Source organism: Lagenorhynchus albirostris, chromosome 11 (genome assembly GCF_949774975.1).
Source record: "Lagenorhynchus albirostris chromosome 11, mLagAlb1.1, whole genome shotgun sequence".
NCBI lineage: Eukaryota > Metazoa > Chordata > Mammalia > Artiodactyla > Delphinidae > Lagenorhynchus > Lagenorhynchus albirostris.
This window is the reverse complement of record NC_083105.1, coordinates 33,184,018-33,207,127: the sequence shown is the minus strand read 5'-3', so window position 1 is coordinate 33,207,127 and position 23,110 is coordinate 33,184,018. Positions and strand designations below refer to the sequence as shown.

Here is a 23,110-nt window from a genome sequence, read left to right as displayed (position 1 = left end):
TCTAGAAGTTATGAATAGTTTACAAATCAATTTACATGTCATCGCACCATGTAAAGTTTTGTAAAAAGAAGAAAATTTATTTAATCTATTTGAATGCTCTGTGCAATGAATGTCCTATCCCTCTGATAAGTGGTAGCTGTCAACTGATGACAGACATATGTCTTATAATAGTGACATGCCAATTACCAAGAAAAAGATAATGTCTTGTATATTTGAAAGTTAAGTCCAGAATATTATGAGGCACTAGCTTACTTAGACTTCCAGTAGAAACATGATGCTACATTGGGAGCATAGGAGAATCCCTTGCCCATTAAACATGTAGTTAATGCTTCTCACCTCCTAGCACTATAAACTACACCCTGAGCTGTCTTCATTGTTCTGGTGATAGATTTTCACTGTCCAATTGTAAAACTGAATTTCCACTAACTTTCTCATGGTTTCTTACTGCTTATGACAATCAACACTAGAAACAGAATCGTTAGGAAACAATGGCAGTATTATTGGTCCCAAGATGGAAACAAAATGAACGCATTCACTGTCTTCTTGGCCAACCAACCTCCTTCTGGATGATTAAACAATTAGAAAAAAAAGGAAAACTAGAAATTATAATTATCGTAATAACCCTAGTTCAGAAAGAAAAGTTTGAAACAAATCTAATAAATTACAACAGACTACACAGAGCCCATTCTTTTTTTTTTTAACATCTTTATTGGAGTATAATTGTTTTACAATGGTGTGTTAGTTTCTGCTTTATAACTAACACCCATTCTTAAATGGCTTATATAAGAATATGGATTCTATAAAAGTGAAAAACCAGAAATGTGTTAATAGTTTAAAATATTCACACTACAGGAGAAAACAAGGATTCTTACTAAAATCTAATGTCCCCTCACTCCAAACCCTAATCCTTTTTTTTTCATGGCTAAAAATTCTGATAGTGTTTCCTTTCTGAATTGTAAGTTGACATGCAATTATTATTACCAAAATTTGAAGAGGTACATTATGCTGTCAGAAATGTACAGCATAGCTCATTGGTTTCAATTAGCAACTGTTTCTTGATAAGTATTTTAAAAGCTTGAAATGCTAAATTATGGGGTTATCTGAGGGACAAAACTCATCTCTTGGAAAGCCATTAGTTTCTAAAAGTACTTTTTTACTGAAACAATAGAAAATAACATGAAAAATCAGCTGAAGCCTGAAATAAGAGATACAAAATTGCCAGAAACAAATAAAACAATTAGTCAAGGTGAACCTCAATAACCCCATAACTTAATGGGCCTCTAATCCTATGTAGTTACACAAGTATGGACAACATGGATATTTTGAAGATTTTGCAAACAGAACATCTGATTCTAGAATATGCTTGTTTCAATAGTGTCTCTACTTTATGGTTTATTATTAGAGGACTTGATATAAATTATTTGCTATTTAGGCTAGAAAGTTTCATACTCTTTTTTTTCCATACTCTTTTCTTTCCCAGGATTTATTTTTCTCCTACCATTCTTCCCTTAAATTTATCTAAACTAGTGATTCTCAACCAAGAGTGATTTTGCCTCTTCTGGAAATGTCTGGAGACATTTTTAGTAGTCACAACTAGAAGGATTATGTGCCATTGGCATCTAGTGAGAACAGGGCAGAGATGCTGCTAAACATTCAATAAAACACAGGGAAGCACCCAGTAACAAAAATTATTTGGCCTCAAATGTCCATAGTGCTGCTATCAGGAATCTTGATCTAAACCATATTGGTAAAATAAAGTCTACAACTAGTTAATTTTTCATGTATTTTCTAAAGGAAAAAAAGTTCTCAGTATTTTATAGTTCTTGTTCTATCTGTTGCTGTGTAGCAGCCCAAGATAGTGGCTGAAAACAGCAGCATCATTTATTTGTTCATGAATCCAGCACTTCAGTGGGCTCAGTCAGTTCTCCCCTGACTTGAGTTTCCCATGCAGTAGTTGCACAGTGTCTCGTGTCAGGGATGGGGTTATCTTGAAGACTTCAACACTTGAGTAGCTTGAAAGACTCAAACAGTGAGTGCCAGACAACTGGGGTTGCTGGTTGGTCATCACTTCTCTTTAAATATGGTTTCTCCACCTGATATCTCCACGTGGTAGCCTCAAGGTAGCTGGGTTTTTTATATGGTGGCTGATGGTCTTCTGCAGCAAATGTCCCTAGAAAAACTGGCAGAAGCTGCACGGATTTTTATCCAAAGTCACACAGCATTCCTTCTACTACATTCTATCTTATGAGGCAATTACAACATCCTGTCCAGGTTCCGGGAGAGCAGGCATACAGGCCCCCACTTCTTGAACTGTTGAGTGTCAAAGAACTTGGAGGCACAGTCCACCTTCTTTCCACAAAGTATTTACACTTTTTACATGTAAAACACACCCACTCACTCCCAAGACCCCCACATATCTCATATCCTATACTATAGCATCAGACTCAGGTCCAAGTTGCAGCAACTTGTCTAAATCAGATTTGGGCACATATGAGGCTCTCTGGTTGTTGTTCTTTCAGTACAGCTTCTTCATTACTGTTTCTCTCAGTCTTAAGACCTGTGAACTGAATAGACAAGTTATCTCCCCACCATAAAGCCAACATATACTGGTGGCTCAGGTATGGGATGACTGCTCTATATACGCGCATTCAAAATATATCAAATGGGAGACAAACAGAGTCACTGATTCATAGTATTTCTGAAATCCAGCTGGGTATCTGTTGCCAGTTTCTTAATAATGGCTTAGTTTTATTGCCTAGAAATGTTTTTTCTACAACTCTGCCTTCTGGGTCCTGATTTTGGTTTCTGAGTCATCCTTCTTTTTTTAGAGAAATAATTGGTGTTTGAATCTGAATATTTTCTCAGCCTGATTCCAGCCCATGGAAATTTTCGAGTCTAAGTCTTCTTTTAATTTTATATTGTCTCTGTCCTTTTAGTCTCATCTGATAAAATTTCTTTAAAATTATGTGGGTTTTTTGTGAATTGATTTATAGTTCTTTCTATTAGAGAAAATACACTATCAGAAATATCTTTTGGGAAAGCTCTTTTCTATCTTGGGATACTTTTAAAGCTGCTGTGGGGAAAATACTTAAAATTCCTTGATGTCCTATTGTTTACAGACAGTATCTGTGAAGCACAGTCTTAGCATGCTTAGAAGGCTTTTTGTCTCTTTAAGAGGGCTTGTAAAACATGAACTTAGATCTTTCTTGATTCTTAACAAAGGCCAATCTTGAATTCGATCTTTGACTGGAATCTGTAACCTTATTTGAAAATACTTTGCAGTGTACAGAGTCTGAAATGAGATTTTTTTTGTTGTTTGGTGAACAAAGCAAATCCCAACTGCTTCATAATTCCTCCAAATTTGGCTTAAAATGAAATATTTCCATTCCAACTGTCTTGATTTCTCTCTCTACCTGGTGTCCTCAGAACTGCTAGATTTTTTGGTTGCTAAAGCCTCCCAAAGCAAGTGTCCCAAGAGAGACCTACAAAAGCTACATGAACTTTTAAAATCAAGCCTCAGACAGAGTAAGGCACTATCACTTTTGTAGTGTATTCATTGAGGTGGTCACAAAGACCATCTCTAGGCTCAAGGGGAGTGGACATAGACTTGGCCTGATGGGAGGTGTGTCGAAGAATTTGTGACATGTTTTAAATATGAAAGTGCTTTATATATTATCTTTCCTCTGAAGTACTACTCCAATTAGGCTCTACTGATATCAACATTTGTATTTTCTATCTATGATTTAGGTTTTCCCCATTCAGGATCTAGCTCCCAACTTTCTTTTTTCTCTTTTTAAAGTCTGATTCAATTATCCATCCAAAAAGAGTTAATGATGACTTATCTGTGTCAGGACCAATATGAAAAATAAAAGGAATAAAAGTCACAGTTCATGACCTTAGGACACGCATTAGTTAGTTGAAGGAAATTCTAAAATATGAAACAAAATTCTAGAATATAAATTAATATAACAGCATGTTAAAAATAAAATTTTTGCCTAGTCACCAATACATAATAGATGGATCATTTATAGAAATTCAAGTTGATAATTAAAATGAATTCCCTCAGTTACATCAATGATGCAAATGGTTGAGAGTTGGAAAATAAAGACAGAATATTTGAAGAATATTTCTTTGGAGAGAGCGGAATACTGAATCGTATACTCTGTCCTCTCTCATAATCCCTCCTACACCCATACTTCAAAAAGTGGAGGGTAAAACTAATCCTGAGTTGGTGAGAGAAACTTCAACAGACCAGTCAAGGAATCTTACATGTGTCACTGAAGCGGGTGTGACACTGAGAACGGTTCTTGACCCATGCTTGAGAAAGCTAAAAGGGAAATAGCAGAAGGTCGCAGGTGCAAAATCACATCATGTGCCCTGATGGTGGGTCAAAAATGTAAGAAGCTGATGTACTAAGTGTGGATCTAGCAATAGGAGGACTGGCCTGTACTCACATAATAAGGCATCTTGTCCAAAAGGATGACCTTCTAGGGCCTTAGCCAAAGCGGCCGATATGCATTATGTCAGCATTGGAGGTTGAGTTAGAACAAACAAATGAAGAGAGACCCTGACCATACCAAGGAAAGGGGGCCAGCAATGAGAGCCACAGAAATGGTCCATAAGAAAAAAAAAGTTTGACAAGAGCAATGAATCTGGCCCAGAAGGACTGAATTCATCATTAAAATGCTCTTATCTGCTTTTCTCTCCTCATCCTTCTACTTTGACCATGGAGACTCAAGAGTTCTTGGCTAAAAAGCTGAGGGACTGCTAGCTGGAAAAGGCGAAGAATCACTGCTCTGCCTTTCATTTCAAGTTCCCTAAGAAGGAAGGGGAAATAACTTTAAATTAGGTTCAGCATTTGACTTTAACATGGGGTTAGTCATTTAAATTTTACCATATCGGGATTGTGTTTTTGTCTTAAAGTGACCACAAGACATTTGATAACGTAAAATTGATTGAAAAAAAAAAAAGCATGGTGCTTGCCAGAGGGTTCAAACCATATCCTCAATTGCACAAGTCCATTCCACTGGTAATATACAGCATACCATGCTTCAGTGGCATCTTCTACTGTATATTTTAAAAGAGTACATCGAAAGATGTTATAGCATTTTATATGGAAACCTTAGCCCAGATATTCTTAATCTCATGTAATTCAATGAAAGAAAGAACAGTGGATAATATTTATTTCCATGGTCTTATTAAATCACCCCATATGTTAAGAGTGTACATCCTAGATTAAGTAAATATCAACGTAAATAATAAGGACAGTAAATAGAAGAATCTTATGGATGGGTGAGCACTTTAGCATTTTGTAGATGTCATTTAGTAATTGTCCTTTTCTCCCATCAGTGATCTCAAGAACTGAAGAAATAAGGATGGCAGCAGGAGACAGGGCATACTTAGCTATGCATACCAGCAATATATAGAATGAAACAAGCAGTATATAGAATGAAAACTATTCATTTTCATTGGGGAAAGGAGCACTGCTTCAGGTCATATAAGACTCTATGCATGCAGCTTCTCCAAAGATCCTAAAAGACAATGAAAAACAGATCCAGAGTCCTTAGAATAGTTAAACGTCTGAAGCTGCGGTCTATTCTCTAGATGTCAATAAAAGATTGAAAACGTAATTCTGCTATAGTCTTTTCTTAGTAATTAACTTATCTCCCAAAAAATTAAACACGTGTGCATACACACAAATACACATTCACACTGTAAAAAATATGTATGTAAATACCTCGTTTTCCCCTAATTTAACAAATTTTGTGGAAAGTCTAGATCCTGGTCACACAACAAAATTTGGATTCAGCCAACATACTATTATCAAGGCCATCACAGGAAATGAATGACCTGGAAATCCCAAAATATATCCCACTAAGTCAATATTTCTTAATGCATTTATCAAGAATCATTCTCAAAATAAGAATGCGTTTTTTAAAAAGGTGAATATACTGGCAGATGTTACTGAAAAGATTTTAGGTCACAAACAATGACATAGTGACTCTGTTTCTATTCATATCTCAGCTTTCCTTTACTTTGTTCCTTCAGAGTAGCAAATAGGGACAAAGGCAATAACCTAACCTGACTTAACAGATTATTCACACATCCCTAAACCAATCTGTCTGACCAACAGTACAGTGAGCTTTAATTATATATGAGACCTGAATTATATGTCTCTCATTATGGTGTGGGGGGTTATGAAGGGATGCAATCTGGGCCCCTGCCTATTGACATATGTGGAATGAACTGGGTTATTTTAGTGGAAGAGATATGGTGTTCATATGAAAAACATACGTCCACCATATTCTGTATATGCTGATAATAGGCAGGTTCTGCTTCTTGAGAAGAATATGGAGACATATATACTGCATTGAGGTTGAATTCATGTTCCAGGTCTTTAAAACAATTTTATACACTGATAGCCTCATCACACAATACTTATTCAGTAATTTATATAACAATTGACTAAGGAAATTGGCTTTTATTATTCTTTGAATTTTGAGAATATCAGAAAACTAATGTTGCCGTGTTTATCACTGCTCTTTAGAAATTCACAATTAAATACTTAAAAATGCTATTATAATCTTTTAAAATCGTCCAGAGAATAAAAAAATAAAATATAATGACTGCAATAAAGTTCCCTGGTAAATATGTAAACAGCATGTAATTCAATTTCTCATCTCTGAAAGTATTTATGAAATTGCATGTCTGCAAATTGTGTATCTGTATATCTTAAATGATCTAGGTAAAAATTAAAAGAGTAATACAAAAGAGAGTCAAGATGCTTTGGGGTTTTAGGGAAGTGAGGCCTCTGTAAGTATATGTAAGTTTTTCCTTTATCTGGAGATGTACGTGTTCTACAAAGCACCCATACATTATAAATTTGACTTTTATAAGATGCTGAAAAAATCCAAACCTCAATAAAAATAAATTTTCATAGATTTTCATCATATATAGGATTTTTAAAAAATATGAAATATTTCCATTATGATTCAAAATATACACTTTGTCATTAATTACAATTTAAAATAGTTAATGGAAAATTAGCACCCCAACAATTAATAATTCTCTTAAAATCATGAATTCGTGATGTGTGAAGAGTGAGATGAAACAACCTTTTTATGACCTCTTCGACACCACTGACCATCCTCAAACTGTGAAGCTCTATGTAGTTGAATTTTGAAAGAATTATAGATATCCTAATAATATTCTGAAATTAATCTTTATTTATTAATAAGTGTTACAAAACCAGGTAATCCAATGCTTTAAATCTGTTACTGTCACTTCCAGAGCTATCTTTTGTGGCCTGTACTTTCTCTGGTCTAACATCTTATGAGGAATAATCAAGCAGTAATTTTTTACATAAATTTTATACATAGATTTATATATGTATATAAAATTACTAATAATTATTATTAGCAATGGTCCAAACTTTTCTACCATGCATGAGATAACAACAGTTACAAAATATTTAATTCATTTATGTGACTTCAGAAAGAAAATATGAGGATGTGCTAATTTGGGGAAATGGAGTTGCTCTTGGTGAAATGTCATTTTAATGACATGAATATAAAACATTATTTTGTAAATTACTGAAAATTTAAAATAAACACTGACTTTAAAAGGATCTCTGATAGTCATTAATAAAGACTAGTGACATAAAAATCAAATTTTTTTAACCTTGTGACATTTTCTAGAACTTTACTGTATACCATAAAAAGAGATTGAAACTGATGAATCTAGAGTATACCATATTTTTCTTTTCTTCCCCCATTTTTTTAATGAATAAGAACGTATGTGAAAATTAATCATTAGTTAATTGGTTCTCCATTGGTTACTTACCAGTTTTCTGAATCTCTGGGAAATTACACAATTTGGCTATATATAGCAATGATTTTGAGTTAAACTACATCAGACAAAAGACTCCACAAGAAATCGGATAGACACAGAGATGAAAATCACCAACACTCCCTTCTTATCCTGTGTAACCCTGTGCAACTGCCACACCTGTGTTCAAAATACTTTAGACAAATACTATGACTTTCTAATAAGATGGTGAAAAATTATACTATCTCAAACAAGTTCCTTTCTAAGGTTAAAACAGATTCTAAGTTGCATCAAATGTACAAAATGCATAACGTTTGAATTTTTCCTACATGTGTAGGAATTAACACTTTGTTTTACATCTTTGAAGAAATATGATAGAAAACATCTGAATAGTTGAGGAAACATGTAATCATACTCCAAAACTTTCACAGAAGAATGTCAATGTCTAAAGATCATGGATCCTTCTCTAATAATACGAGAGTATATTGCTTTAGTTGTTCATCTCAAAATTTTAAATAATCATAACAGAAACAGCATTTATCACTTGACAAAAGTGTGAAACACCTGAAATTTGAGTGAGATCATCTCATAACTATATTTTCCTTTTAAAATTTTAAACTAAATGTATCAAATTAGATCATGAGGAAGTAACATGAAACCATATCATCTTTATTTTATATAACAAAATTTTCATTAACTTAAGAGACTAACTTAAGACAAAACTAAGATAGGATTTCAATTTTCAAGCAACAGATCAGACAAAGATCCGATCAGATGGGTAATATAAATTACACATCTGAATAAAATTTCTGGGTAAATTTATGGTTGACAACATGAATCTAACTAATATATTTTATATGCCTGAATTGCTTCTGGATTCACTGGCATAAAGAAATGTATCTGTCCACATTAAACAAAATACTTGATTTCTTTTACTGGACAAAGGGAATAACAGAATTTAAATATTTTCTCTCCTTTTTGCTATAGATTCTAGCAGCATAACCTTGTTTAGAGCTTGGCTGTAATAAATGATAAATTCAGGTGTTTGTAATAAAAGTATTATATATAAGAAGTAAGAAAATTAGGATGGCTTATAATTCTATCTCCTGGAGTTAGTCATTGTTAGTATGTGGATCTACACACACACACACACACACACACACACACACACACACACACACACACACACACATCCTTTGAATAATTTTGTTCTGTTTTTACTGTTTGTATTTAACGTATATAATATATATTTTCAAATCTTATTTAATAGTAATTAAATAAAATGTAATACACAATAAAGAGACAAATACCACCTTGAATTGGTGGTTTTAACTAATTATTAATGATTTGAAATTAATTTGAAAATGTAGAGTTAAAAAGATGTAAAATTCAAAATATTATAGCAAAAATATTCCTAAATCAAACCATTTGAATATTCTTGAAAGAATGTAGCTGTCTTAAAAGTATGTTTTCCATTTGGAGTAAAATGCTAAGGCCTGCCCGTAGAAACTATAATGTAAGTTATAGTTTAACCCACTCTGAGTTAAAAATATTGAAAGGCTCCATTGCAATGACATCTCTGAATTCACTTTTCTTCATTTCACTTTTCTTGAACCCTTGAGCCCTATTTTTTTTATCTTTGATAGGGTTAAATCCAAGTTGTTACACTTTAGTAGACTAAGTATCTAAAACAGTCTCAACATACAAAACTTGACTCACAGTTTCAGAATAGCATATAGTACTTACCCATCCAAGAAGGATATAACAGAAGCTGAGAAGCTGTCAAAGAGAAAAATGTCAGAAGGATTAATAAATCCTATTGCTATAACATGATGAGAATTGTAAACAGCTATGTAAAAATTAGGCTGCTAGCAGTCAGATGGCTTGGATTCTTTTATCCTTGGTAGTACAGTAGTGTACATTTATCTTCTGTTATGCACTGGTAAGTAGCTGGCAAGCTTGATATATATGAACATTACTGAAAGATGTTATGATTGGCTTGGATCCAGAAAATGTCCTCCGACATTACCATTAACTATCAGAGACCTTAAATATTGCTGGCAATGACTGAAGAAGCAAAAAGAGACAATAATAGTAAGAAAAATTAAGAGGATAATTAGGAACAGAACAGGGAATTTTAAAATAAATTAATGAAACCTAAATATTCATGTGGTTCATAAGAAAGAGTGATTCAGCACATTGCAATGTAGGGGAAAGACATATCTAAAACAAGGGCTTACTGAATATGATTTTTTATTCTTTTATGGTTTCAATGTTTCTTATAAATAGAAACTAATCTTCCTAATGTCTTTTCCCTGTTGTATATGAAAGGCAGTATATTGTTATTTTACTGTCATTACCTGTGACCCTATATAAAAAAAAAAAATGGCATAAACACAAGGACAAAAGGTAAGGAAAATAAAGAACCAAAATATAATTTAAAAAAAAATCTTACTTAATTGCTAATCTCCAGGCAATCAACCAGAGAAGTTTTTGAGAAAGTCAAGCAATAACTTAGCTGTGATGTATTACCTTTGGTTTGGTGATTTAACAATGTTCACACATTTAAGGCAGTTTATTAATAAATAAATTTCATTAAAATAAAATTAACCATATATGTAAAATCATATTTAGAAAGAAAAAGTGTATGAAGAATGAGATGTTTTTATAAGTACCATAAATGAGGGAGTTTTTAAACTTTAGTCCATTAATATGATTCTACCTTGCATTGCCTAAACTGATAACTCTTATTCATTAACATGTATATTAAACACAGCCAAGAAGAAAATTAAGATTGCCTATAATCATATCTCCTGAAGCTAGTCATTGTTAATATGTGGATTTACATGCTTCTGGTTTTTTCCCATGTTTTATTATAAGAAATCAAAACAAAATAAAACCTCATTTGCCAAAAATAACACATACAGATATAAGAAATGAATGTTCACTACGATCCCACTTAAGAAAGGAATATTATTAAGTTTTCTGCATTTTATGGCAGATTTTTTCCATGTACGTACTAACATTTTAACATTATTCGCTCATGTTCAAATATATTTATACACATGGCTGTAAGTATAAAAACACACTATTTTCTAACTCACTTTTTGCCTTAACATTGTATCTTAGATGTCTTTCAATACCAGTTAAAACACATCCAACTATTTAATGATTATATACTTGCAATAAAAGAGTAAAAATAATTAATTCATACATGGATTTTTGGTAATAGAATATTTCTGCACTTAACAAGAATTGTTGATTAATAAGTTAGGTTTTATAGTTAAAACAAGACTAAATTGGTTTTGCAGGAAAACAAGGGAAAAGACCTTAAGAAGAATTTGTCAGGCGCAATTTGCAATCATAGATGTTATCATTAAGAAAATAAAATTGTGTAAGTAAGGAAGCAGAGGACTTACTCAGCAGAAGGCAGGTCTAACAGGTTTGATTCTGAATAGAATACAGCTGAAAAGTGAATATTAGGAGATTAATTCTAAAGTAGATTTTCCTAAAGATGCTGAAAATTGCAAGAAATCACTTGCTGAAGTTGAGCAAGTGTCAGAGCATTTGAAACATAGGAATCATCCCAACATCGCTGAATTTTCACTTCAACTAATTTATTTTTGTTAAGTTCCTTACTGAGATAACCAAAATCTGCATTAAAATTATCTCTATTAGAAGGACTCAATAGGATGACATACATGCATTTGAAAAAGGAGCTTAATCGCATAATAAAAGCCCTGAAAAGATGTTATACATCACTTCCATCTATTTAACATCCATGAAATCATTTAAAATCATTTTAAAATGATGTTAAATCATTTTATTTAACATCATGAAATCATCATACCAAAATGTCTGTAGAGATCTGTATTAGTTTTTCCTCAGGTGTTGCTTTTTTTTCTTTGTGATTTTAAAATATTCACTCTATATACACTTCAATAGCTGTTGTGTTATTGTTTTTCCTAATAGCATCTTTAGAAATGACATGCTTTTGCTGTTCAACTAAAATTTGTAAAAATAAATTACCTCTCGATTTTTTTGAGATTAATTACAGTATAGTTTCTTTGTTAAATCTTAGGTGATTGAAAATAAATCACATGTGCCACAAATCTTCTTTGAACCACAAGCATTGCAAATTGACATTACAGTGTGGATTTTTCATCTTGACAGCTTATGGTAGGGGTCAAGTTGCCCCAGATTTTTTTCTTTAAAGAAGAACAGGTTAAATCTGGTCAAACATAGAGAATGAAACAAAGACTTGTTTATTGATGTAAAGGAATCAACTTGTGGATCAGATTCTATATGAGATTTATTTCAACTGCAACTGGATAGGTTGAAAAGTTGAACCATAAAAATTAGCAGTAATTTTGCTCTTTTCTAGGGGCCAGGATAAAGGGACTTTATTCAAAGAAACAATGGAAACTTGGCTTGTTCTAAGTGTAGGAAAACAAACACACACAAGAAGAAAGTCAATATAGTCTTTTCAGGGCACAGATACAAAACATATTTTTCAATGTTATTTGGTTAACAGTGAATGCTTCTGCCAATAAAAATCTCAATACTATAATTATACTTGCTTTGTAAATGTAGTAGTAAAGCAAAAGGAATCAACCCAAACATACCCTAAAATACTTAGTCTAAGGAATAGTATCACCATGCAAATATGTGATATGCTGCCATAACAAGGGTAGGATGGGCATTTATATTCTCCTATAACTGTATATAAAGAGTCAGAGAAAAAGTCAAGGACCTCTTGCTGTTGCAGAATACATATATTCCAGTAAAGGCAAACTTCAGTAAACTATTATTTTGCTTCTGGCATGGGAGTTAGGCTCTGCATGTGCCATGGTCAGAAAATGTCTTGGGGACAGGGGATAAAATAGCATATCATAAATATAGGAAAAGTGAGGCAGATGCTAAGTTAGGGATTATGATTATGATACTCCTCTTTCTTTTTAAAAGTACTTTGGGGACTTCCTTGGTGGTGCAGTGGTTGGGAATCCTCCTGCCATTGCAAGAGACACAGGTTCGATCCCTGGTCTGGGAAGATCCCACAGGTCACGGAGCAACTAAGCCCCTGAACCACAACTACTAAGCCTGTGTTCTAGAGCCCGTGCACCATAACTACTGAAGCCCACGCACCCTAGAACCTGCACACCACAACTACTGAAGCCCTCACGCTCTAGGGCAGGGGTCCCCAACCACCGGGTCTCAGACCAGTACGGGTCCAAGGCCTGTTAGGAACCAGGCTGCACAGCAGGAGGTGAGCAGCAGGTGATCGAAGCTTCATCTGTTGCTTCCCATCGCTCCCCATCGCTCACATTACCACCTGAAATATTCCCCCCATCACTCACATTACCACCTGAACCATGGCTCGCATTACCGCCTGAACGAACCCTACTCCCACCCCCGCAAACCCCCAGTCCGTGGAAAAACTGTCTTACACGAAGCTGGTACCTAGTGCCAAAAAGGTTAGGGACTGCTTTTCTAGGGCCCACTTGCTGCAACTACTGAGCCTGTGTGCTGCAACTACTGAAGCCTGCACGCCTAGACCCCATGCTCCGCAACAAGAGAAGCCACCACAGTGAGAAGCACGCGCACCACAACAAAGAGTAGCCCCACGCTTGCCACAAACAGAAAAAGCCCGCGCACAGCAACAAAGACCCATCACAACCAAAAATAAATAATAAAAGTACTTTTGCTACATCAAATAATATTTAATAAACTATAGTTATATAATAGGTGCTATACTTATTCTCCAGGTAAGTTCATCTTATTTAGTCCTCCACAGCAATGCTACAAAGTAATTTTTATTTATTTTACTCTAGATGTGAGAAAACTAAGGCATAGAGAGAAAGTAATTTGCTTTTGGTTCACTAGCTAGTGAGTGTCAGAGTCAGAAGTGAATTGAGATTATCTGACTACAGTGGCTGTGCTTTTGATTCCTGGATAGATGGTCATGATAACCCATTTGCATAGAACTTTTAGAGTCCTTAAAGAATTTTCATGATTATGATCTCATTTCCCACTTATGACCATTATATTCAATCTGGGAGATGGTCACTGTTCTGTATAATAGACAGAAACACTAAAATATGTCTGTTTTTAAATAGTAATTTTAGAAGTGATTGGGTCCAGAGTTTATAAGATCAGTTAAGGCTCCTGTTGCAACTGCATCACTCAGTCAGGCTTTTTTGTACTGCCCTACAGGTGCCCACTCCTTGAAGAACACACCCAATTAAACCTCCTGCATTCAAGTGTATATCTCAGAAACTGATTCTAGGGACTCTGATCTAAAACAATAGTTTCAATATCAAACCATTCTCTTGAGTCTTTTGTTAAATCTTCTCGGTCTTTTAAACATTTTTTTGTTGATTTCTTTTTCTCAGTACTCTATTTATGCATTCCATAAAGCATATTTATTTTATATTGTTCAGTTTTGATATTCCGTCTCTAATTTCTGGAGACTCTAGCTTGTAGTAGCTTGTTTCTTTGGGTGTTTTATGTTTTTATTATAAATTTATGTTTCTTAAAATTTTATTTGTGGTAATTGTTTGTGGCTTAGACTGAAAACAGATTCTTCCAAAGAAAATTCACAATTGTTTCTGCCAGGTGACTGGGGGCTGTACCAACCTAGGACCGCTTTAAACTATAGTATTGCATTAAAGTTTTTCACATCACATAATTCAGGCTACATACAATCCAATACTTGGGTTATTTTTAGCTAGAATGATTATTTTTCCCAGTCATTCGGCACAATTCAAGATAGAAATGTCTTCTTGTAACACCCTCCAGAAATGTACATTTATATCTATTTTACACTTACATCAAGGGACTGGCCAACTTGGTGGATCCAGCTTTATGATGGGATTATATTCTTTTAGCCTTCCTAATTTAAGCAACTACTGGACTTATCTCTGTGTCCTCTATGTTTGGTAAATCTATGGAAACTAAAACTCAAATTCACTAAAATTTGCAGTTGTTCTCAAAGTGGAAGCTAGCATTCTACTTACCACTTTTTCTCTTTTCATTTAGTTTTGCCTGAAAGTATTCTTTACTTTCCACTCAGCTCATCAATGCATTTAAATGTGTTAATCTATTCAGCATTTATAATATTTTCCCCAAGCCAAAGATAGGCAGATTACCCATTCTGCCATACTACAGAAATGCAAGTCTCTCCCTCTAATCTCCATCAGATATCTTGACCTTTAACATGTGGTCCTTTTTTTCCCAGCACAACCAGATGGGATGAAGTGAAAATAGAGACCTAAAAGCAGATATGCTAAATCCTTGGGTTTTATTTTAATGAAAGCCATCTTACTGATATAATAGACAAAGAGAAGAATAGAAACATTAAATCCCTCTTCCTCTTTATTAGAATAAAAAGAACAATTGCTCCCTTGGTACAGAGAAAGGTTGAACAATGTGTTAGAGAGAAACATTTACGCCCTGGTTTAGGCCTAAGGTGAATCTTATGACTATCTTATCTGCTCTTAAGTCAGTAAAAAGTAAAAGGGATATTTACAGAAAGTACTAAACAGTTTGAAGTTCCAGGAATAAAGGATGCATTTGCTCTTAAGCTTTTCTGAAATGATGTGAGAAAAACACACTTTTAGTATTCCCTAGTAACCCAATGAAAATAGGAGTAAGAGGGTTGAGATGTCTCTTTGCTGCTAAAGAAGACACAAGGCAGCCACAGCAAGTCTCCTGTGGTCCCTGGGTGACAAGAGAAAGAAACAGGATTTCCTTTACCTCTGACAAGACACTTGGCTGAGAATGAGAAAACTGGCAGATGTTAAAGGGATTTGTAGTCATGATGAGAGTAAATTATAACAAAGAGCACTGTAGGATGTATGTCAAAAATCCAGGTGGGTATACAGAAACCTCAGCAGATGCCAGTGTGGTGGGGATAGAGGATGTGACAAAGGAAGGCTGAAGGCCAGATGCCTCACCATCTGATATTGTATTGTATAAACTTTTCAGAAATTAAACCAATTCAGGAAGAAAGGAAGGAAAGGGAGGGACAATTCTGATTTGATGGAATTAAAACCTGACTCCGAGAATACTTTGAAGCAATTAAATTTACTTAGAATTAATTCAGTTAAGTTTCTTTTTCCTACCAAGCAGAACGGGAATTCAAGCTAACTCTGGTTATGATAAAAAAAATTAAAATTAAAATAATTACATACTATCATCACTTGAATTTTAGAGCCTGAGAATATGTATCCACAACACATCCTCTTGATCTCCACAAAGATCTCTCAGGAAGGAAGAAGTGGTCCATTGTGTAAAATACTGCTGACAACCAAACTAGGATGGAAACATGTCGAATTTAGCAATAAGTTACTAACTGGTGACCCTGCAAGAAGAACCCTAGAATGACAAGGGTAAAAAAATAGCTGGAAGGTAAAAAAAATAAAATTGAAGTGATATATGTAAAACACACACACACACACACACACATATAAACACAAACTCTTGAAAAACTGGTTATGAAGGGAAATAGGAAACAAAAAACAGATAAAAGTAATATCTAAAAGGGTATATGAGGTCAAGGCAAGGCTTGTTTTGCTCTATTTAAGATTACAGATATTAGATCATGTTTGATTGATCAGAGGGAATACGTGGTAAAAATCAAGATGTTGAAGATGCAGCAGACAGAGCTAAGAGTTCAATGGGAGAAAAGAAGCACATGTGAAGGGACTGGATTTATACTGGAGCAATGTTTTCTTCATTGTAATGGGAATAGGAGGCAGCAGGTCAGTTTTTAGATATGGTAGCAAAAATATAAAGTAGTTGCTGTCTGAAGCTTTCTCTCTGGAAAAAAGTGAACCATACGCTGTGATTAGTGGAGATAAAAAAGAAGTAGTTAAAGATTTAAGTAGAGTGGATAAATGAGATTTCATTGTGGAAATAAGCAGAGTAAACTTTCTGAAGATATTTACATTGTTTCTTGAGTGAATTGTGGAAAGTCCATTTGAGTTTGGTGAACATGAAACTATAGTGCCTCCAATATGCTGTTTGATGTTTCGTTATTGGGGTACAGGCACAGAAATGGATTTGTCCATAGTTACAATCTTGACAGGTATGTATGAAATTAGAGCAAGGGAGTCAAGAAGTAAATATGATACAGCTATAAAGAGAATCCAGGTGTGGAAGAATAATGTGAAAGTAGAAGGCAACTGAACAGTAGTGAGAACAGTAGTGAGAACAACTGGAGATCAGTGAATTGGGCACCTCCTCATTAAAGTTGCTTGCAATGGTGGTAACTGTTAAGGTGGTCAGCTGATGAAATTATCAGTGATTGTAAACAAGTAACTAGGAGGTCTGTAAATGTCCAGCCTCAGAAAGGGAAAAGGGAAAAGAACAGGCAAACCAGAGAGTTCAAATGGGATGATCAAAATAGGGAGCAGAGCTAATAGTCTGGGAGCAGCAACAGGAAGCAAGAGTCCTAATTATAAGAAACCTATGCTGTATAAATTTTATTTAAGTTTCAAGCAAATGGAAGTATCTTTGAACATTAAAAAGTATCTCATTTTTGGAATGGGCTGCCTGTAAGGAGCCAGTCACAGGAAATATTCAAATAGAGATTGGATGAATATTAGTAACATTGTGAAGAGGCTTCAACATATCAAACATTTAGATCATATCATTTCTAAAGTTTCTTCCTACTCCAAGATCTCTTCTGAATCTGAACGTTTATACAACCGCCATTCATATTTTCTTTTTCTCGCAAGTTCAATCATTAGCAAAATTGACTATATCCTCAAAATCTTCCTAGAATGTTTCTCCCTAGCATGTTTAAGTTCTAACTTAAACCTGATTATTTCCTGATGATACTGCTTCTTCTATAGACGTTGTAAGTCTGAGCCTTAAATTAGGGTAAGTGTCCTTTTTGTATTCATCATCCTATTCTAGACAATTATATATCCTTCCTCTATAAAACACCTCCCTTTGTTGCTATCATCTAAAAATCCCCTATGTCATCTCCTTTTTTTTTTCTTTACTGAAGATAGCTCCTGGCTCACTTCAACTATCTCCAACACCACTTCTGTAGTGGTGAATTCAAACTCCAAGGCCTAGCCTCTCCATTCTTCACAATCATCTTGGTTCCCACCCTAATTGCAGAACTCCTTTCTATGATCACACCTATGACTTTGTTGTTACTAATCACTACCACTCTCCCCAAACCTCAATTTCAAACACGTCTTACTACAATTTTCTATCTTTCCAGCTCACCACTTCAAACAGTCAAATTCCAACAATAGTTTGTAGCCAGTGAGACACTACCATTTTTCCTTATCTCTTACCCCTCAACCAACACCTGCACTTCTCTTATTATCAAGCTTAAGTTTCATTGCTAATCATTACAAAATCACTCACTTAAATGCAGCATCAACTCTTTTCTTCCTATCATATTCATTTACTTTCGAGGCTAAACTACAACCATCGTTAAATCCAACTCTCCATCTTCTGCACACCTGCACCTGCCCCACTGTACCAGCCTAGAGGAAATTCCAAATCATCTACATGGGCATCAATTTAAATTCATGAGCAGTAACTCATACTGTACTTCCCTAGTCTCTTCACTCTTTTCTGTGCTCTAGGACTATTTTATACTATGTCATTTTGCCTCAAACTTCTCTTCTCCCACTCTTAGCTTGTGATCATTCTTCCTATGTCCCTAAAGAAAATAAAACAGTAAAAAAAAGAAATTCCATTTACCACCTACCCCTTCACACCTATTTTCTTGCATTTGTGCTTGAATATTCTCACTTCTGTTATCAGGATGGACCGCACCCCAAGTAAATACAGTTTTTCCACTGTGTACTCAATCGCATCCCCTTTTTCTTTCTTAAGGACACTGCTCTAGCAATTTTCCCTTTTCTATCAGATATTCCCCATCAAATGAATCATACCCATCAGCATCAAAATAACATGCAGTTATGTTGCCCTTCTTATAAAATATATTTACCTGCTTCCCCTTCAAGCTATCACCTTATTTTTCTTCCAGCTATAAAGTAAAAAAACTCCTTGAAATATCTCTCTATGCTTGATTCTTTGAACGTCTTTCTCCCACTTTCTGTCAAGCACACCACCATCAAATTTTTATCATCACAACTCCTCCAAAACTGCTCATTTTGTTGTCACTATTGATCTCCATATTACTAAGTCTAATGGTCAATTCTCTGCCCTCACGTTTTTTTTCTTTTGACCTTTAGAAGCAATTGGTACCGTTGATTATTCCCTCTAACTTAAAATACTTTCTTCACTTGGCCCCTTTCCTAATTACACACACGCCTGATTTTCCTTCTACTTTCCTGGCTCTTTTTCCTCAATCTACTCTTTTTTGTTTTAATTATCCAACAAACACCTAAATAGTAAGTTACCCTAAGATTCAGTCTTTGAACAGTATCTCTATATTGATTCCCCGAAATGATTTCATTCGTTTTCAAAGACTTAAATCCCATGTCAATTTTGATGCCTTCCAAAGTTGTAACTCTTCCTAAACTTCAGATTTATTTATCCAACCGCAAAATCTATGCATATCAAATTTAACACGTCAAAAACTGAGAACCTTACATTCTCCCTTAAATCCGCTCCTCCTGTGTCTTCATCCAACAGTCAATGACTTCCAGTTGCCTACTTAAAAAACCAAGGAGCCTTCATTTAGTCTTTTTATTTCTCTGACAAAACACCCCTGTCATTAGCAACTCCTATCTGCACTTCTTTCAAAATGTTTCTCAGCAATTCTTGCTTCATCCTAGTACAAGCTACCATCATTTCTTGCCTATATTCTGGAAAAACCTTCTTCCTATTTCCCTGCTTTTGACTTTCTCCTCCCCGACCTTCCAGTCCATTTTAAACGAGAAGCCAGAGTGATCCCAGAAAAACTTGTTAGATTTGTACTCCACTTTACCTAAAAGCCTTGAATTGATCATTGTTTTACCTCTCAAATTGAATGTTGAAATCTTTAATATGATCTGTAAAACCATGTCTGATCTAATTCCTGGCTCCCTCACAGACCTCATCTACCACAACACTTCTCTTCAGTCTTCCTTTATTCCTCCTCCATAATTTTCAAACCTGCTCACTACACACCCAACATTAGGTCTTTGCCCGTACTGCTCCCTTTGCCTGGGATGCCCTACCCACACACACCTGAATTTCCTGAAGATTTTTATTTTTAAAAATCCCATTTTCAGTGAGACATTCCAGCCTACCTAATTAGAAATTTTACCCCATCTCTTAGTTAATATCACTCTACCCTGCCCCCCTTTTTAAAGCACTTATCACATTTTAATATGAGGCATAGTTTACACTGCTTCTTGTTTATTTTCCGTTTCCCCACTAGAGTAAATGTCTTCATGAAGGCAGAGACTTTTGCCTGTCTTGTTCACTCATGGATCATAGAGCTTATACATATGGCAGATGCTCAATAAATATCTGTTGAATGAATAAACGAATGAATAATGCCACTTGTTCCATTTTATAATCAGTCTCAAATATGAAATTTAGTTTACATTAATCAAACTCCTACAAAAAGTATATTATGTATTTTTCAACTGTTATTGCTTTTAAAAGTACCAATAAAATTTCAGGTTTGATTATTAACAGAACTAGTGTTAAGAATACGATATCTACTTTTATGCATCTCATTTGTAAAACAAATCAGTGATACAAGGCTGAACTTATTCATTAGGACTTTGGAGTTGAATTTCCAGCCTACCACAAAATTAGCTGATCCTTAGAGTTCTTGCCTCTAAAAGTGAAGAGGTTAATATAAACAATTGTGGAAGCTCTTTCATCCCAAAATTCTATTAAATGTCTATCCATATCTAAAGCATAGGGGAAAAGAGAAAATTTTAAAATTGTGCTCAATTTTGTACTAAATAAAAGTTTATATGTATAAATTGTCAAGGGAGGTACTTGGTACCTAATTAACATTAAATAAATGTCAGTTATTATTGTCATTAGGGTAGTCACTTTCATTTATTGTCATCTGTCCTATTACTCTATTCAGCTAAGCTCTCTGTGTAAAAAGAAAATCTTATGATCAAGACAAAAATCTTTTGGAAAACAAACAAAACCTGTAAATGAGATAAGCCTAAGTACAAAGCAAACATTTGCAAATTGTCATACTCTTTTTCAGAATATGATAGCGAAACTACAAGTATATATTTTATCCATGGCTAAGAGCAAACTTCCAAATTCAAATAAATATTTTTGTACCAAACTTTGACTTAAAAATTATATTTTCAGACATGAAACTTTTAAAACAATTATGCTTTCAATAACATTCAAATTGTATGAAGTATATATACAGTAAGACCCCTATATACTGAAATAAAGATACTGTACTACTGTACTCTACATAGTACTGTACAGTAAAGTACACAAAAGCACAATAATTTGTAGAGGACGCATGCACTTGACAATGTATGCCAGACACATGAACTAACTCAGGTGACTGGACATGTGACTGGACATGTGGACACACATTCACATCTTTGAAAGTTCGCAACTTGAATGTTTGTACGTAGGGGACTTACTGTATTTGAATTTAAAGAGTCTATTCATTTTTTTTTTGGAGGGGGGCTCCACGTTTTATTAGGGATATGGCAGAAGCAGAGGCTGGAAGCAGAGCAGCCACATTTAATGACAGATAAATTAACTACAGTGGGTAGATAGAGGGTAAGGGACTGGTCCAGGCATGTTAATATAAAACAACAAATGACAGACAAATGGACCCCAAAGACATGGGGTGGGGGAGGGAAGCACCATCCAGACAGCAAATAGGACCAGGGGAGACAGAGACAGAAGGCAACTTGACCCCTTGCCCCTAAACTCCACCAGCATAGGACTTCTAGGGTGGCCCTGCAGGGACTTGGGCCAGGGAAGCCTCAAGGGTGGGCGGAGATGGCACTGCTGGCCGGTGGGCCGAACACCCAGAACCACAACATATCTCAGCCTGAAGTGGGAGATGGGGGCCAGGACACAGTGTCCTTGAACCCCCAGTCCCTCAGAGGAAGAGCCTTACTCTGGGTAAGAGAAGGGACCAAAGGTGGGGTCTCACCCTGAGATGAGAGTGGTCATCCTTATAAACTATCCATAACTAAAAACACTAGGAAGTACCACATTTTACTCCAAATCCAAAATTGTTACTGATTTACAATATTTGTTTTTGAAATTGCAAAAATATTTGTAACAAAATGTTCATTTTCATTTTAGTAAGAGCCCTTCATTATTACACTCCCTTTTCAATTTTTTGGACAATGTTGAAAACTATACTTTCTTTTATAAGGAAAATAGAGTTAATTTTATTTCAGGTTATATAAGAACATGTGGATGTTTTTAAAATTTTTTATTAGAGTATAGTTGATTTACAATGTTATGTTAGTCTCACGTATACAGCAAAGTAAATCAGTTATACATGTACATGTATCCACTCTTTTTTTTTTTTTTAGATTCTTTTCCCATTAGGCCATTACAGAGTATTGAGTAGAGTTTCCTGTGCTATACAGCAGGTTCTTATTAGTTATCTATTTTATATATAGCAGTGTGTATATGTCAGTCCCAATCTCCTAATTTATCCCTCCTCCCTCCCCCAATATCCGCTGGTAACCATAAATTTGTTTTCTACATCAGTGACACTACTTCTGTTTTGTAAAAAAGTTCATTTGTATGCATTTTTTTTAGATTCCACATATAAGCAGTATCATATGATATTTGTCTTTCTATGTCTGACTTACTTCAATAAATATGACAATCTCTAGGTCAATCCATGTTGCTGCAAATGGCATTATTTCATTCTTTTTTCTGGCTGAGTAATATTCCATTGTATATATGTACCACATCTTCTTTGTCCATTCCTCTGTTGATGGACACTTAGGTTGCTTCCATGTCCTGGCTATTGTAAATAGTGCTGCAATGAATATTGGGGGGCATGTATCTTTTTGAATTATGGCTTTCTACAGGTTGCCCAGGAGTGGGATTGCTGTGTCATATGGTAGTTCTATTTTTAGTTTCTTAAGGAACCTCCATACTGTTCTCCATAGTGGCTGTACTGATTTACATTCCCACCAATAGTGTAGGAGGGTTCCCTTTTCTCTATACCCTCTCCAGTATTTATTGTTTGTAGATTTTTTGATGATGGCCATTCTGACTGGTGTGAGGTGATACCTCACTGTAGTTTGATTTACATTTCTCTAATAATTAGTGATGTTGAGCATCTTTTCATGTGCTTTTTGGCCATCTGTATATCTTCTTTGGAGAAATG

The 23,110-nt window shown here is 34.8% G+C and overlaps 1 protein-coding gene across 1 annotated transcript in view; it reads right to left on the bottom strand.

Moving 5' to 3' along the window:
• MGAT4C (MGAT4 family member C) overlaps positions 1–9,584 on the bottom strand; it is a 523,301-nt gene extending 513,717 nt beyond the window's left edge. The window contains exon 1 of the mRNA XM_060165086.1: positions 9,574–9,584. The gene's annotated coding sequence lies outside the window, so the exon portion shown is untranslated. The remainder of the gene's footprint in view (positions 1–9,573) is intronic.
• Positions 9,585–23,110: the final 13,526 nt, after the last annotated feature.